At 35.4% G+C, this 19,580-nt stretch overlaps 1 protein-coding gene across 1 annotated transcript in view; it reads left to right on the top strand.

Annotated features, from left to right (window-relative positions):
- LOC101891296 (uncharacterized) overlaps nucleotides 1-19,580 on the top strand; it is a 47,409-nt gene that overhangs the window by 13,164 nt on the left and 14,665 nt on the right. The gene's annotated exons all lie outside the window — the stretch shown is intronic.

The raw sequence follows: 19,580 nt of genomic DNA, 5'->3' as shown, positions 1-19,580 counted from the left end.
ATTCCCTATTTAATATTCTCCAACACGCTCGCCGAGAACACACACCCACCCTATTTGGCTAATGATTTATTAGTACAAGAAATATGCAAGGTTATATCAGTTCTTTGAACCAATGTCAAGTCTATTACTTGGTGGTGGCTTTAATTTCCAGTATAACTCAAAAATCTCGCATTGAAAACTTTTATTCGGAATATCGAATGAAAAAAGAAACATCAACTTAAATGTCAATGGCTTTGTTAATGACAAAGAAACGACAACTCTATTCGTATATCACCACCTGGGGAGACCAAGAGAAGAGTGTGTGTCTGAGTTGTGTGTGCCGACCACCACCGCCACAACCTCAGATACTACTAGAAATATTCTCAAGTGCTTTGAAAGCAAAGCACTTAAGTGCTGAAAAAATAAACAAGCATATTATAGGGATTTGACAAATAAGTGTTGTGATAGGTAACTTCAGACTGATTTGTTCCTTGCCCACATCAGTCAAGGAAAGAAGGTGGCTGGTTGGTTGGTTGGGTTGAAGGTGGCCTTTGGAAAACTAGAAGGAACGGAAAAATAGGTTTTGTTTAGAAGATATGTGGATACCATACACCATATGGGGATTTTTTGATACCCTCCACCTCGTAAAGCAGGGTATATTAACTTTGTCATTCCGTTTGTAACCCCATAAAGTATATATACAGGATGAGATGAAAAAACTGCAACAAAGTCAAACGCCATAATTTTTACATTTTTTTCAAAATTTTCTTGAATGAAATCACAAAATGTCGGAAATAGCATCAAATTTTAGAATAAGTTTAGATTTGTTCGAATTGGTCACCTTTGGCACGAATTATGGCCTTCAAACGGCCAATGAAATCGCCACACGCTGCCCGAATGTTGCTCTGCGTTATTTTTTGGTCCATTCCCGGCGAAGCGCTTGCTTGAGGTGATCGACTCTTTGGTATTTTTTAGTGCCAACCTTGATTTTCCAAAATACTCCAGACGCAATAGTCTATCGGATTGGTATCCGTAGATTTTGGTGGCCAAATGAAGCGAGGAAGAACCCCATTTTGTAACCATTCTTGGGTGGCATGGTGGCGTGTTGAGTGCAATCGTGCTGAGTCCTGTTAGAAAGTCCAAGGTCTGCGGCCAAAATGTTTGCGTGCCCAAGGCCTTAATACACCCTCCAGAATATTTTCGCGATAATATTCGGCATTTATTCTGATGTCACGGTCGATTTATACGAGTGAATAGCGACCATCGGCTGTTATGGCCGCCCACACAATCGCCATGACCGGCGCTTGAGTTCTGGTGGCCAACCAAAGCTGTGCAGATTTTCAGCTGACCTCTTTGGCAAGTAAACACGATCATTTTGTTTGTTTACAAACTGCTGGACAACGAATGTTTTCTGATCGGAGACGGAGAAACCCAAATTCGGCAGTTCACCACTTTCGGCCAAGCGAAGCAACTCTTTAGCACTTTTGAGTCTATTTTCTTTCTGTTGCGCTGTAAGTTCTTGCACTTTTTGGAATTTCAATGGTTCGCTTACCCCGAGCTCTTTTTTCAATATTTGCCGAATGGAATATTGCGATATGTTCAGCTCACGAGCCATTTTTCGGCCACTGCGACGCGGGTTTCCATCAAGTGGCTTCTCTATTTTTCGAACCATTTCTGTGGATGTTACTGTTTCCTTCCGTCCGTCCGTTCTTATTTCGCTATCTTTGAGCGTTTAGTTTTCCCAAAATCTTGAACCCTGTGTGGTGGGAGGTACCAGAATAGTCCGATCTTTACCATCTTTATGACAGATCTTGTGCTGATATAAATATTGAGATGTGTCAAGTCTGAATGAAATCGGACGTTAATTTCTCGTCTAATGAGCTTCATAGGTATTCAAAATGTTCACCCTTTGTGTGGTAGGTACCAGATCTCGATCTCTACCATCCTTATAACAGATCTTGTGTGAAAAAAATATTGAGATGTGTCAAGTCTGAATGGAATCGGATGTTAATTTCGCGTTTTATGAGCTTCATGGATACACAAAATGTTGACCACCTTTGTGGCGGAGATACCACAAAAAGTGGTCCGATATAGCCCATCTTCATAGCAGATCTTGTATTAGTAGATATAATGGGATTTTAGAAATATAAAGAGAACCGGATGCTTATTTCGTATTCTATGAACGTTTTGGTTATTCAAAATTTTGACCCTTAAGGAATGGTCCGATCTCTACCATCTTTATAACATATCTCGTGTTGATGGAAATATTGACATGTGCCAAGTTTGAATCGCAATCGAATGTTCATTTCGCGTTTTATGAGCTTTAAGGATACTCAAAAATTTGGCCATCTTTTGTGGGGGAGGTACTTGATGGAGTGGACCGATATTGTCCATTTTCGCACCTGACCTAGCACTGACACAAAGATTAGGATTTGCAAAGTTGAAGCAAAATCGGATTATCCGTTCTCTTTCTGTGCAGTAAAATATTTTCTTTGAAAATGTTGACCCTTTGTGGGGGAGGTACCCGAAGGAGTGCACCTATATATTCCATCTTCACACCAGACTTTGGGTTAATAAAAATATTGTGATGTGTGGAATTTGAAAACAAGCGGACTCTTATTTTATAAGATTTATAATTATTCCAAATTTTGACCCTTTGTGGGGGAGTTAATGAATGTAGTGGACCTATATTGTCCATTTTCGTATCTGACCTAACACTGATGAAAATATTGGGATTTGCAAAGTTGAAACAAAATTGAATTATTCTTTCACTCTCTGCGCAGTAAAATATTCTCTTTGAAAATTTCGACTTTTTGTGGGGGAGGTACCAGAAGGTGTGGACCGATATTGCTCATCTCCGAACTCGATCTAAGTTTGACAATAATATTACTATGTACCGAGTTTGGATCAAATCGGATACTCACATCTAGAGTTGTCGTGTGCACCAGCCACACAGACAGACGAATGGACGGACATCGCTAGATCGACTCCAAATGTCCTAAAACGGATTTGGTCCAAAGAGACCTAGGGTCTAAAATTGTTATTTCGATGAGGCACATTTTGGCCGTATCAAATGATATATACCCTCCTCAGCCACATGGCTGAGGGTATAATAATCGGGTCACTGTGTACGTGACCAGCAAAAATTACTCCAAGGTTTCTTTTTTGATGACATTTGAAAAAAAAAATATATATAGGAATTTTCCATCATTTCCCGAAAAGAAAATCAGTGACAACGTGATTCCGGTTTCGTTTTCATATCACGTGATACATTATTCAACAAAAAAATAATAATAACCTTCCCACCACACCATTGTCGTCATTACCAAAAATAAAAAATTCTTTTCAAAATTTTTATTTGCAAACATTTTCCACGGCCAGCATAGTTTGTGCAGAATCACTGTTCCGACAAACAATCGAATAAAAATCTAAATATAAATGTTTAGAAATATATTTTTTTTAAAAAATAACAAAAATTCCAATCCATGCGGACACTACGTGGCGCTGTTCGATCGATAAATGTTTGTTTGCCCCCCAATTTAAAGCATTCTTGGGCGACAAATGTACATTTTTTTGCCATTGATTATCTCTCTCACTCTCTCTCGGTCTGTTTGTTGCCAGCAAAATAGATCATGTGAGAAATAATCGAGTGTTTGCTGTGAATATGGCACGTGTACCAGACAATGGCAAGACAAACATAAAATCCATTTGGATGTCTGATCTAAATAACCACTCCACTGTCTGCAAACTCAATTAATCCAATTAGCATGTAACTGAACTACTAACCACCATGGAGCGCACGCGCTATGAATTATAGACAATTTGAGGCGTATTATCGGTTTTGGGCGGATGTAACAATGCTCCCGCGAGGTAAACGTTATGTTGCCAATTAGCAACTTCACATGGATGACATTTCGATAATGGCTCTATTTTTAGATGTATTAGATTATTAGAAATGTGTTAAATTTTCTTATGGGATTTCCGATGAAGCGATGAAAGATGGGCAAGTATTTGCAGGAGATATTAAAATTAATATAAAATAATGATAAGAAATGAGCTGATCTTTTATCTACGGAGGTGGTAGCATCACAGACTCTGCCAATTTTTATACCCTCAGCCATATGGTTAGAGATCATATGAAATAACGGTTTTGGACCCTTGGTCTCTTTGGACCAAATCCGTTTCAGGACATTTGGAGTCGATCTCGCGATGAACGTCCGCTCGTCTGCCTGTCTGGCTGGGTCGCACGAAAGCCCTAGAAGGGAGTATCCGATTCTGTCCAAACTTGATACATCGTAATATTATTGTCAAACTTAAATCGGGTTCGGAGATGGGCAATATCGGTCCACTCTTTCGGGTACTTACCCCAAAATATTTCAAGATTTTCAAAAAATATTTTATTTCACAGTAAGAGAAAGGAGAATCCCATTTTGCTCGAACTTTGCAAATCCCAATATTTAGTGTTAGGTCAGGTTCGAAAATGGACAATATTGGTCCACTCTTTCTGGTACCTCCCCACAAAGGTTTAACATTGTCAATAATTACAACTCTTATAAAATCCATCCGATTGCCTTCAAATTGCACACATTACAATATTTTTATTAAGCCAAGGTCTGGTGTGAAAATGGAATATACAGGGTGAGATAAAAAAAAAACTGCAACAAAGTCAAACGCCATAATTATTACATATTTTTTTAAAAATGTCGGAAATAACATCAAATTTTAGAATAAGTTTAGATTTGTTCGAATTGATCACCTTTGCCACGAATTATGGCCTTCAAACGGCCAATGAAACCACCAACACGCTGCCCGAATGTTACTCTGCGGTATTTTGGCTCATTTCGGCGAAACTCTTGCTTGAGGTGATCAACACTTTGGTATGTTTTAGTGCCAACCTTGCTTTTCAAAATACTCCAGACACAATAGTCCAATGGATTGGTATCCGGAGATTTTTGGTGGTCATTGTGCGCTGGAAACGAAGGGAGGAACCTCATTTTGTAACCATTCGCGTGCTGAGTGCGATGCTGTTGAGTGCTGGTGCTGAGTCCTGTTGGAATGTTCAAGGTCTGCGGCCAAAATGTTTGCGTTAATACACCCTCCAGAATATTTTCGCGATAATATTCGGTATTTATTCTGATGCCACGGTCGATCAATACGAGCGGAGGGCGACTATCGGCTGTTATGGCGGCTCACACAATCACCATGGCCGCTGCTTGAGTTCTGTTAGCCAACCGAAGGTGCACATTTTCAGCTGACCTCATTAACAAGAAAAAAAACGATAATTTTGTTTGTTTACAAACTGCTGGACAACGAATGTTTCTCATCGGAGATGGAGGAAACCGAATTCGTCAGTTTAACACTATCGGCCAAGCGAAGCAACTCTTTACCTCCTTTGAGACTATTTTTTTATGTTGCGGTGGATTTACCGCGAGTTCATTTTTCAATATTTGCCGAATGGAATATTACGATATGTTCAGCTCACAAGCCATTTTTCGCGGATTTCGGTCAAGCCGTTTCTTTACTCTTCGAACCATTTCTACTGATGTTGCTGTTTTCTTCCGTCCACTTTCTTGACTTCCTTCCTTTTTCTGGAAAATTCTCACCAAAATGCTTTTGTACGCTTGTAAACTATATAATGAGCTGTCAGTGTAAAAATTTTAACAGCTGTCGGGCGAGTGGCTTAGAAATGACAGCAGTCTGAAGTTGGTTGAAGTTTTTTCATCTCAACCTGGACTTTTCCACATCAAAAGTCGATTAGTCTAAAGTCGACTTACATATCCCTATCCTCTTTTTCTTTAAGTTGATTAATCTAAAGTCGACTTACAAATCCCTGTTTAGGAGTTGAAGGAGGAGAGAGTGAATCTTGACATTCCTCTCCCACTCTCACCCCCAATTTTTTGTCTTGCAATTAAAACTTCCCATCTCTGTCTCTCTAGACTCAAGCTCGATTTTCTCGAATTCTAAAGTGTATTTGTTTTGCCCATCATAAAAAAAAAACAAATTGGTGCGGAATGCTAGGAAAATCCCGCAGTCTACAACATTGTTGACTCTAATATTTTGCGCATTTATCTTAGGCTATTTTAACATATTTCTTTCAATTCATTCATCTTAACACCTCTGCTCACTCGTTCGCTCGCTCTATACGCACATGTGAATTTCACAACAATGTCAATTGGGTTATGCGAAGGTGGTGCTGATACTTCAAAAATACCACCCTCCACATGATTGAGGAGGATGATGATCATCAGACCCCAACAAAAAAATTTCCAATACAACACTCAACTGCTGATGACCGAGTATGACTGATTATTTATTTAATTTATTAAATCAAAAAATAAAAAAAAATGGAAAAACAATTAACAATGTCCCGTTTTACGGGCAACAGTCAAAACGGGAGGTGCTAATCGAACTACAAACGTTTCCATTGAAAACTTCAAGTGTTAAAAAATTTCAAATGTCTGCTTTATCGCGGTTTTGCCGATTGTTTATTTGAAGAGAACACAAAACAGCAGAACAGCCACGGCAACAGCAACAAATAGTAAATAAATATTTTTTTATGATTAGCATTAAATTTCCCACGGCATAATTTGTCTGTGGCTGGGTGTGCGCGTGTGTGTGTGTGTGTCTGTGCAATATTTGAATTGAATTGGAGTTGTAAATTAAACAAAATGACACGATCAATTGTTGGACGGACTTGCGGCTGCCGTGTGATGATCATCAATCAAATTTTATTATTGAGTGAATGAATGAAGTACATTGATCGAGGAGTGTAGCGGTGGCGTTTTCGTGTGCGTGTGTGTGTGGGTGGGTGGGTGTGTGTGTTTGAACCCCTAGTGCAGTTCATACGTCCAGAACCTCACGTCAACACAAACATTGCTATCCGTTGTTGAGTGGGTGGGTTGGTTTGATTGTTTTTGTCCCAGGTAGGGTTCGTTTGTTTGTTTGCTGCGGCTGGCTGGTTGACTGGTGCCGGCCGGCACCACTGTCACCTCATTTATTTGTTGTTAAATAACAAATATCATCATCATTCAATAAAATTAGTTAAAATTAGTTATTATTGTTGTTTTATTTTTGTTGTCATATTTATCGAGTGACATTAAAAAGCTTTTTAAGAATCATTCCGATAACAAAGGTGTCGTATTATTATTTGCCATTAATAACGTGACGTAGGACGTTTCGAGAACTGTTAGGCAATCAAAGAAACGGAAAGGAATTTCTTACCATCTTAACCTTGCAATAGAGATTTTTTATTTATTTATTTATTTTTTTTAGAAAAAGATCTGTAGTTTTTTCTAACAAAAAAAAAAAAAAAAATATTTTAAGACGATCCCCTTGTTTTTTGCGAAAATATCGCTATCTGTGATACACAATAACAGGATCTCTCAAGAAAATAAAATACCATATGGACAATGCTGTGCATAACTAAATTAAGAGAGCGTAACTGAGAATTCACCATCAAAAATCACCGACGAAAGGAGGATAAAGAGAAATACGCGTTAACCAGTAAGACTTACTGAGTAAGGCAAAACGTACGTTTTTGGGAAGTTTTTGCACATCAAGGCATGTTTGAGAGTTTGAAAGTTTAAATTAGGAGAGATGATGACTTTATCTTTAATCAGCGGTGCTCGAAACCGTGTTCTAGAACATGAGCCGAAAAAGAGATAATTTAAGAGAAAATTAAAATTCTGTTTTTCTTTATATTTTACAGTTTCATTTAATTGTTTTTAAACATGAATGTTAGCCAAAAAAAAAAAATTATAAAGCAAATAGATAAAAAACATTTATATAAATAATGACTTAACACTGCTTCGTTCTTAATTTAAATAAGAAAAGAGAAATTTGACTGGAAAGAGATATTTTTTCTTGAGCAGCGCTGCTTTAATACATGGCCTGGTAGAGAGTCGCTCTTTCTCAATTTTTCTTACTCTTATTACATTGTTTTTCAATGTTTCTGACTGGGAGAGTAGAGAAAACGAAGCTCATTGAAGGTAAGCGTGCCTGAATTTGTATGGCCTTTCTTTAATAGAAGCTCTTCCGCTGACCTTCTGCTTTGGATTAATCGAATATCAAACAATCTTGCTTTTTTTTCATCCATTCCTTAAATCACTTAATTTTTATACCCCCAGCCATATGGCTAGAGAGGGTACATATCATTTGATACGACCAAAACGTGCCTTTTCGAAATTACGGTTCCAGTCCCTAGGTCTCTTTGGACCAAATTCGTTTCAGGACATTTGTAGTCGATCGAGCGATGTCCGTACATCTGTCTCTCTGTCGATCTGGCCTGGTTCACATGATAACTCTCGAAGGGAGCATCCGATTTGATTCAAACCTGGTAAATCGTAATATTATTGTCAAACTTAGATCCAGTTCGGAAATGAGCAATATCGGCCCACTCCTTCTGGTACCTCCCCCACAAAATGTCGAAATTTTCAAAGAAAATAATTTACTGCCCTGAAAGAGAACGGATAATCCGATTTTGCTCCAACTTTGCAAATCCTAATATTTGCATCAGTGCTAGGTCAGGTGCGAAAATGGACAATATCGGTTCACTCCATCCAGTACCTCCCCCACAAAGAGTCAACTTTTTGAATAATTATAACTCTTCAAAAATGTGATGTAAGTGTCCGATTGTCTTCGAATTACACACATCACAATATTTTTATTAACCCAAAGTCTGGTGTGAAAATGGAATATGCCGGTGCACTCCTTCTGGTACCTCCCCCACAAAGGGTCAAAGTTTTTAATAATCAAAACGATCATAGAAACTGAAATAAGCATCCGGTTCTCTTCAAATTACACACATCACAATATTTTTATTAACCCAAGGTCTGGTGTGAAATTGGGATATATCGGTCTACTCCTTCTGGTGCCTCCTTCACAAAGGGTAAACATTTTGAGTAACTATGGAGCTCATAAATCTCCAAATTAACATCCGATTCCAATCAGACTTCGAACTTCTCAATATTTCCATCAACACAACATCTGTTATAAATATAGTAAAGATGGGAGAATTCCTTCTGGTAACTCCCCCATAAGGGTCAAAGTTTTGAATAACCGAAACGGTCATAAAATCAAGAGTAAGCATCCGGTTCTACTTAAATCACATACATCACAATATGTTTATTAAGTCATGGTCTGGTGCGAAGGTGGAATATATCAGGCCACTCCTTCTGGTACCTCCCCCACAAAGGGTCAACATTTTGAGTAACTATGAGGCTCATAAAACGCGAAATTAACATCCGACTCCATTCAGACTTGGCTCATTTCAATATTCCTATCAACACAAGATCTGTTATAAAGATGGTGGAGATCTAACCATTCCTTCTGCTACTTTCCCCTACAAAGGATCAAAATTTTGAATTACCGCATCGGTCATAAAATCCAAAGTAAGCATCCGGTTCTCTCCAAATTACACACATCACAATATTTTTATTAGGCCAAAGTCTAGTATGAAGATGGGATGGGGAAGGGTCAACATTTTGAGTAACTATAAGGCTCATAAAACGCGAAATTAACAATCGTTTCCATTCAGACTTGGCTCATTTCAATATTTCCACCAACACAAGATCTCTTACATCGATAATAGTGATCGGGGCATTCCTTCGATGATCGAATTTGATGTGTGGCCCATTAGCTATGTTTCTTTCTAATTTGCCCAATCGTGCCTTTCTCTCGGTTTAATTCCATGTTTTTTTTTTTTTTTTTTTTTTTGGTAATTCGATATGTGGCCTGGCAGATTTAGTAATTTTCCTTCTTATCTAAATCTGCGGTATTGTACTTTACCTGTACTCTATTCTAATTTACCATTTATACTTAATTTCCATGTGAGATGATCGAATTTCATCGATGTCATATTTGATAAACTTTTATGACGAAAATTTGATGTGTGGCCCGTTAGCTGTATTTCTTACTAATTCTTCCATCCATGTTTTTCTCTCGGGTTAATTTAAAATATTTTTGGTAATTCGATATGTGGCCTGACAACTATATTATTGTTATTAACTTCTCTTCTCATCTAAATTTGATGTATGGCCCGTTGCATGTATTTTGTCCCAAATTTCTTTACACTTCATATATATGACTTGCCTAATATGTGGTCACGAAAGGAAATATATCATTATTGCTTCTTTGATGAGGTCAGCTCTATTAGCTTCCAATTACCTCAAATATTGAAAAATTTGCTCAAATATTGAAAAATGAGCTCGATGTAAAGCCACTGAAATTGCAAAAAGTGCAAGAACTTACACCGCAACCGAAAGAAAATATTGAGTCTATTAAAGGAGCTAAAGAGTTGCTCTGCTGTATTTGGTTTTCTCCGTCTCCGATGAGAAAACATTCGTTGTCCAGCAGTTTGTAAAAAAATGATCGTGTTTACTTGCCAAAGAGGTCTGCTGAAAATGTGCACCTTCGGTTGGCCACCAGAACTCAAGCGGCGGCCATGGTGATGGTGTGGGCTGCCTTAACAGCCGATGGTCGCTTTCGCTCGTATTAATCGACCATGGTATCAGAATAAATGCCAAATATTGTTCTGGAGGGTGAATAAAGCCTTGGGCACGCAAACCTTTTTGCCGCAGACCTTGGACATTCCGCATTCAGCATAAAATTCTAAGTCGATTAAACGATGTCTGTAGGTCTGTCTGATGAAATCATGATGCAGCCCACAATATTTGACGTAGGACCATTTGTATTGTATATAGGATGAGATATATGGGTCCACGTTCTAGTATAGCCGCCATATAAGGGTACGTCCCGATATTCGGTATTTTGATCAATTTCGCCACAATATTTCACCGATTTGTCTGAAAATTGGTTTTTGTAAGTCATAATGAACTCTAGCTCAGTTTTTGTAGTTAAATTGGAACATGCTTGAATTCACATACTTTTATGTACAATTGTTTTTTTTTTTTTTTTTCATAAAATTAATTAAATGAAATTAATTAAATAAAAAAAATTTATTTTTTTACTGGTTTTTTTGTACATTTGATGTATGCCCTAATACCTTCATTTTATTCTAATTTTCATCTACACTTCATTCCTTTATGAGTTCAATTATTTTTTGAATTTCCATCTGATGTGTGGCCCGGTAGCTATATTTTTCTTATATTGTTCTCCTTTCTCTGGAAATAAACTTCAAATATGAGTCACATAATGAGTGTGAGAGATATTACCAAGACAATGCAATGCAAAAGGATGTAGGTATCGGGCCACATATCAAATTTAAAAGAAAATTATATTTTAAAAGTTTGTGATCATTTTTTGTCAAATGAGTTTAATTTTTGAACATCATTTTTCAATTTCCCATTACAATTAGTTTCCAGAGCTGTAAAAAACCCATCGATTCAAAATTATGCCAAGCAATTTACTTTTTTATCAAATAATGATTACTATTGGCGGGTAGGCAGGCACTTATTAATCACTTCTTTACATGACGCCCAAATGTCTGGCCAAATACAATATTTGATTGAGCGCCCCTTAACCCCTTCCCCTGCCTGACTGCCTGCCATTCGTACCCGTACTGCTACCGCTACAAAATTAATGGTCTGTCTATCTGTTATTGTGTAAGTAAGCCGAATGTCAATCAACCAATTTCTTCGTTTTTCGTGTACGAAAAATAAGTTCATATTTCTTGAGTGTTTGTGTGTAAATGTCACTCACTCTTTGACTTGCTGTGGCATGTGCCTATCGTATCTTTGGGAACAAGAACTTTAATTGCTCTAATATTGGGGGGTTATATAAATTATCAGCAGAGAGCAATGGTTGTGGTTACCTATTGGGGTTCCCCTGCCTCGAAGAATTTGATGATTATTATGAAATAAGCGCGTGCTTTTTTTTGCAATGCCACGCAGTCATATGAGAGGAAAAGTTTCAAAAAAAATAAAATAAATAAAAATAATAATAATAAATATAGTTACGTTTGCCTCGTTGTTTATTGACTTTCTGTGAAATGTTGCTGCCGCTTAAACCAAGAATTGTTTTGCAGCTGATTAAATTGTTGTTTTTTTTTTCTTGGGACTTTTGCACGAATGTTGTTGTTATCAGTTAATTCACACGATTTGTTTATTGTTTTATTTAAATAATTCATCAACTCAAGCCCATCAGTCAAGCCCCTAGACAAACACATGGGAAGATATACATACACACCTACACAGACAGGGTGAGATAAAAAAACTGCAACAAAGTCAAAAGCTATAATTTTTATTTTTTTTTAATTTTATTGAATGAAAGCTACAAATTTCGGAAATTGCATCAAATTTTAGAATAAATTTAGATTTTTTTCGAATTGGTCACCTTTGGCACGAATTATGGCCTTCAAACCGTCACACGCTGCCCGAATGTTGCTCTGCGGTATTTTGGCCCATTCCCGGCGAAGCGCTTGCTTGAGGTCATCGACACTTTGGTATTTTTTAGTGCCAACCTTGCTTTCCAAAATACTCCAGACACAATGGTCCAAAGGATTGGTATCCGGAGATTTCGGTGGCCATTGTGCGCTGTAAATGAAGCAAGGAACCTCATTTTGTAACAATTCTTGGGTGGCATGGTGGCGTGCTGAGTGCAATGGTGCTGAGTCCTGTTGGAATATCTTAGGTGTGCGGCCAAAATGTTTGCGTGCCCAAGGCTAATACACCCTCCAGAATATTTTCGCGATAATATTCGGAATTTATTCTGATGTCACGGTCGATTAATACGAGCGGAGAGCGACCATTGGCTGTGTTATGGAGGCCCACACCATTACCATGGTCGGTGTTTGAGTTCTGGTGGCCAACCGAAGCTGTGTACATTTTCAGCTGACCTCTTTGGCAAGTAAACACGATCATTTTGTTTGTTTAGAAGATGCAGGACAATGAATGTTTCCTCATCGGAGACGGAGAAAACCAAACTCGGCAGTTCACCACTTTCGGCCAAGCGAAGCAACTCTTTAGCTCTTTTGAGTCAATTATCTTTTTGTTGCGGTGTTAGTTCTTGCACTTTTTGGAATTTCAATGGCTTTACCCCGAGCTCATTTTTCAGTATTTGCCGAATGGAATATTGCGATAAGTTCAGCTCACGAGCCATTTTTCGGCCACTGCGACGCGGGTTTCGATCAAGTCGCTTCTTTACTTTTCAAATAATTTCTGCTGATTTCTTCCGTTCACTTCCTTGACGCTACCAGTATCACGGTAACGAGCTATGGTACGAGACACAATTGATTTATTCACATTTTAATGCTGGAGAGCTCTAACGATGGCCACTTGTGGTTTTCTAGTCAAATATAAAGAAATCACACTATCACGCTTGAATTCCATCACGAATAACTTTTTTTTTTTAAGAATTTTCACCAAAATGCTTTGTGCGCTTGTTAACAATATTACGAACTCTCCCTGGAATAATTTTAACCGCTGTCGGGCGAGTGGCTTAGAAATGACGGCAGTCTGAAGTTGGTTGCAGTTTTTTCATCTCACCCCGTAGATAGTAAAAGTGATGATAAGACCTTTGTTTTTGAGACAACCAGACTACGAAAGATGTTTACTTTATTTAAAAAGAATATACAACATTTTAGAAGATAATGTTATTTGTGGCCCACGCGTTGGCTATAACCTGCATCAATGTTTTCGTTTTTGCTTCCAATGTCTTTTTAAAGCCCATTAAACTCGTAGTTTGATGTGTGGCCCATTAACTCTATCATATGATTGGCACTATTTTTCGCGCCATTTTTCCTAATGTTTACAAAATAATTTGATGTGTGACCCGCAGACTTTATTCAATTAGACCTTTTAATTCCTAATTCCTTAGTCATTTTATTGACATGATACGATATTAAATTTCTTGGAAATGTATTTATATCAACTTTCCATATAATTTGCACTCCACTCTCTCTCTCTTTCCCTTTCTCTTAATGTCTCTCGTTTGCAATTCTCTTCGATTTCTTATGAATTTTTTCATCCAAAGTTTAGGTTTCTCTCAATGTCTCTCGTTTGCAATTCTCTTCGATTTCTTATGAATTTTTTCATCCAAAGTTTATTTACTCAAATAATTTTGACATTGTTTGATTTGTTGTCTTTGATTGATATGAAGAAGTTCGAATGACTTGCCAGTTTTTCGTTTTTTTTTTTTTTCAATAGAAATGACACACAGTCACCTGGCTGGCTGAGCGTTTTAATGTATTCCACTTATCATTATCTAATAATAAACCATATGTGGGATTGGTCGGTGGTGGTGGTTGGTGGTGCTCCCAAAAAACACAAAAAAGCAACTGTCAACAATATTCTTTTGGGAGTTAGACATAAATATAGATATGATTTTTGACTGTCAACATTTTATCGTACACTCTGCGAGTCATTAAACAAATACCCACTATTTGCGATGTTATTTAAACATAAATTATATCTTATTTTATCAATGAGATACATGAACTGAAATTGTTGGCGCGTGTCAAAGGGGTTATGCCTACGTTGCTGTGTTTACAAAATATTTATAAATATGTAATAAATAATGACAAATTTTATCACAACATAAAATACAATGATTTATTTTACATAAATTTGTTGTTGTGGCACAATATCTTAATTGTAAATCAATTCTCTTTTATATTATAATCCCAATTTGATATGTGGGTCCACAACTATATGTGTAATATAACCTGATATTTTGATACATGTTCCTATTTTTCCTTTAAAAGTCATTCCCTTGTTTATTATCTCTCAAATTTATTGTAATGTAATTTGATATGTGGCCCGACAACTAGGTCAAACTTTATGATTTTTTTACATAAATTTGATGTTTTGCCCGGAATATCACAATTTTTTTGTTATATTTTATTTTCTATTTCATAGTCATTGTGCCGACTTTAGCATATTCGAATTTCATGTCCTAATTGGATAATTGACCGTCCTACTTCATTGTAAGAAAATTGTTTGTGATTTTCTTCACTTTAAACGTTTCTATCTTTGTATCCTTGTTAGCCATTTATTCGACGAAAAGACCTTTTCCAGGTTCTCTACTATGACTAGAATAAATTTTAAATTGTCTTTAAGTTTGCTGTAACACATTCTACAGGTCTTCGGTAACCGCAAGGACGCCAACATTTCTTTTATTTAAAGGAACACTGTAAAATTTGATAGGCAATGCTGAAATTAATGCTTTATAAAGTAAATTTGATATGTGGCCATGCTACTATATCATTGTAAAATGTTCTTTGACATTTCACATTCCTCCATTTTAATGATAGGCATCAATCGATAATATCGATTTAATAATTGTCTCTTCGTGTGATGGCCGAATATATCGTCTACCTTGAGTAGAGCAAAAATAACGAGTTAAAAAGTAAAAGAAAAAAATAAATAATTCAAATTTTCTCATTTCCTTTGATAAATAAATTGGGCTATAAAGGCAAATTCTCTTTTACATTTCACACTCTTCATTTTATTGTTGATCGATAATACCAATCGATAGTATGCAATACACGATACTCATCTCAAGTCATATTTTCCCCCATCTCTCTATCTGTCTCTCTCCTGTGTGAAAAAGGACAGACTGTAACGGGCTTCCCTTTGTGCGGCGGCAAAACAACTTCTGCTTTTATACAAAAAAAAAAACAAACAACAAAAGTAAACAAAAATTTTTAATTACTTAAATGATTACAGTGTATTATGCGGCATAAAATACATATTTGTTGTTGGCCGGTTCCATGCACCGGCATCAACTTGTCTCCAGAATAAAATGAAACAAAAAAAGAAAACAGCAACAACAATAAACTAAAGCAAATACAATAACAATAATTTTTTCAACAATAACAAAACAGCAACGTAACACAAATCTAGAATATTTGAATAAACAACTCGTGATCGTCAGTCACAGTGGCGTTTGCACCAAACGGCGTTCGTTCATTCGTTCAGCAGCAGCAGGCACAACCACAACCCCCATCAACACCAATACAAACACACAGAGGGAGAGTCAAACAACAACCCAGTAAACAATTTTTGCCGAATTCGGTCCGATTTCTGTCCGAATCTCTGAAAAAATGTCCGATTCTGATTCCGAATTCCTTCCGATTTCGGTACGAAAGTTGTATGGACGTGGTCACCGAATTCGGAAAGATTTTCTGAAAAAAATCTGAAAAAATATTAGATTTTCTGGACGAATTCGGTCCGAATTCGGTGAAAATTCTTGAAAAAATAGGAGAAAAAATTAGATTTTCGGAAAAGATTCGGAGGACAACTCCGAATTTCTGAAAGAAATCGGGCAGAATTCGTCTGGAAATTCGGCGGAATATTCAGATTTTCTAAAAGAAATCGGTCAGAATTCGAAAGAAAATTCGGAATAAAATTCAGATTTTCTGAAAAAAAAACGCTCAGATTTCGGGAGAAAGTTCCGACTTTCTGAAAGAAATCGTTCAGAATTCGGAAGAAATATCGAAAAAATCGTCACACCACTTAAAAAAGAAAAAAAAAAAAAAAACACATATTTATTTAAAAAACAAACAATTTATTTCGGGTTTCGTAAAAATGTAGTTTAAATATTACATCTATAATACATTTACATTATAAATATTATTTTTATTAGGAACATAACATACAGTATTTTAATGCACAAAAGAGTTGAACAGATAACAGATAATTCAATTATTTGTTGTTATTATATACATATATATAATTTTTGTAATTCACTGTATCTGCTGTATCTGTTTCAACTGCTAAACAAGAACTAAAAATAAAAAGCAGTGCACACAGAAAACCGGTATGTAGTTGTTTTTGCAATTTTTTTCCATCATATTTTTTTGGGAACGAAAGAGAAAGAGGCTGATTCACAACAACAACAAAACGCACATTTTTACAACGGAAAATCTAACAGTTCACAATAACAATAACAAATAGCATTTTTGCTTTGCGCTTTGTTGTTGTTGAGATCTTGAAATGAATGATCACAACAACAACTACTATGGGAGAGAATGTGTCAAACCACCACCATCCGTTTACATGTGGGAGAGAATATGCCAGAGCAATAGACAATCTACTCTCTCCGTTTGTACATTTTTCGAGTTTTTTTCTCTTAAAAACACAGGAAAATGTGCAGAAATTCTAAAAAAAACGTTTAGAAAATCGGACCAATTTCTATCAGAAATTTCTGAAAAAAACGTCAGAAATTTCGGAAAAAAATCTAAAATCAGAGCAGTCGGAAAAAATTGTTTACTGGGAACAATGGGCATAGCGTGGAGACTAAATGTTGGCCTGGCGATCGCTAATCATTATAATCTGCACTAACGACAACAACCAACAGCCGCTATGTCTCGTTGTTACATTTTAATGCAAATAAATGAAACAAAAGCTGAAATTAGCAATTTATTGAATTGTTTAAAACTGTTTCTTTTTTTGTAGCAATAACGGTAAACTTAGTAACTAGAATAATTTACAAAACTATCGCTTAGTGTTCTAAGGCGAATGTGTGTGTGTGTGTGTATGTTTGTGCCTGTGTAATATTTGCGGTTTCTTTGTTTCGCTTTTCTCTGTTTCCACTTTCCTTCTTCCACTTACTTGATAGGCAATTTGATATCTGGACACAATACTCGACATCATGTGAGCAGACCATAAATCGTGTTCCACTCCATAATAAACGCCGTTATTGTTTGGCGTTTAGCGGTGGAATTTGTCGGTGGTCAACAGCACTTTATAATGTCTTAACTCGACCATTATTATTGACAAGGTGTTTGTTGTTGCCAACTTATTGGCGGTTCGTTGTTGACGGGTTGTTTGACATTTATTTCTTATTGGGAGAGGGTAGTAAAATTGTCATTTGTTTTCTTATTGGTGGAGCTAATAATGGAAACAGGGAAATGGTTAAAAATAAAGTTGTTTGTTGGTATTGGTGATCCTCTGGTTTTTAAGAATAATACGCGCTCATACACACAAACATACAATGCAGGCCCCAAACCAGAGATGGGAAAGAGTATTAGGAACATAAAAGAAGGTTTTTTTTAAACATGACTGAATACCTACCTGTAATAAGAAAACTATGTAATGTCAATTAAAGATTTTAAGAAAAAAGCCCATATATTTTTTAAAAAATAAATAAATTATATTTTTTATTAAAAATATTATTGGTTCTAAAATAATATTTATTTTCCAAAAAAACTATGGGTATTTTCTTAAATAAAAGAAAATTAGTGACTATTTAGCATTTTCCATTAAAAGGGTACGCACTTTGAAAAGTTTTCAGAAGTTTTTTTGCCGCCAAACAAAGGGAAGCCCGTCACAGTATGTCTGTCTTCTTTCAAACAGTGAAGAGGGAGAGAGAGATGGCAAAACATAAGTTGAGATAAGTATCGTGTAGTATTAATAATACTAATAATCGATAATACAATTATCGATCAAAAATAAGAATCAGATTGTGAAATATAAAAGAGATTTGGACCTCATACACATATACATTAATGAAATGAGAAAAAATAGCTTTCAGAGGAATATTTTTTTTTTCATTTTCTTCGTTGTTTCCAAGTTGCTGAAAATGAAAGACATATTCGGCTACCACACGAAGAGAAAATTATCGAAACGATATTATCGATTGTTACTGTGAGAATATGAAATGTCAAAGAAGATTTTGCAATAATGCAGTAGCATGGTCACATGTCAAACTTACTTTAAAAATCATTAAATTCAGTATTGGCTATCGAATTGTAAAGAGTGTTTTTTTTTAATTTAAGAGATGTAGGCGGTCGTGTAGTTACAGAAGATCTGTAGAAAGCTTTCTAGGTGACCATTAAAGTCTACTCTGGGTACAGAAGTTCTGTTCTCTTTAATTAAAATGTTAAAAAGTCAATTTAAAAAAATAAAAAAAATGAATTTAATACAAATTTCAATTTTTAAAAAAATTGAGTTTTTATGAAAACATGATTTTTTAACCTTGACTTAATATACGAACTTTTAAAGAAAATCATATTTGACATAGAATTTAAAAGAAATGGGACACCATATTGTTAGTTTTTATAAAAATTTTCTAGCCAAGTTCACTGAAAAATATCGAATTTAATACAAATTTTTCAATTTTGTTTAATTGTGGATTTCCATCAACATTTTATTATTTTTTTTATAAAATATTGAATTTCTATAAAAAATTTTCGATAATTGTTATTTAAAAAATCAATGAATCTAGAATGTTTATAGATATATGAAATTTATAAAAATATAAACATTTTTTTTAACAAAAATCATATTATTTTCTAAAAAAAAAACTAAATTTGATGTATAATTTCAATTTTGGATTTTTTTTTAATTTTCATATAAATTAAAATTTAATGAAAAAAAAGAAAAAAATAAAGAAAAATTTCGATTTTTGTAAAAAATTGCGTTTTTATAGAAATTTGAGCTTTTATAAAAAATTAAGTTCTTAAGGAATTTTTTATAATAAAAAAGAATTTTTATAAAAAATTGATTTTTTTTGGGAAATATTAATGTAGGATTTTTTATTTTCCCGTAAATTATGAATTTTCATAAAAAGGTTTATTTTTATATAAATTTTGAGTTTTTATAAAAAATTGAATATTTTAAAAAAATGATCATTTTTTAAAAAAATATTTATTTAAAAAATTAATTTTACAAAAAATTGAATTAAACGAATTATTTTGATAA

Source organism: Musca domestica, unplaced genomic scaffold (genome assembly GCF_030504385.1).
Source record: "Musca domestica strain aabys unplaced genomic scaffold, Musca_domestica.polishedcontigs.V.1.1 15, whole genome shotgun sequence".
NCBI classification, from domain to species: domain Eukaryota; kingdom Metazoa; phylum Arthropoda; class Insecta; order Diptera; family Muscidae; genus Musca; species Musca domestica.
Note: the sequence above shows the minus strand (reverse complement) of the source record. Positions and strands in the feature narration are given on the sequence as shown.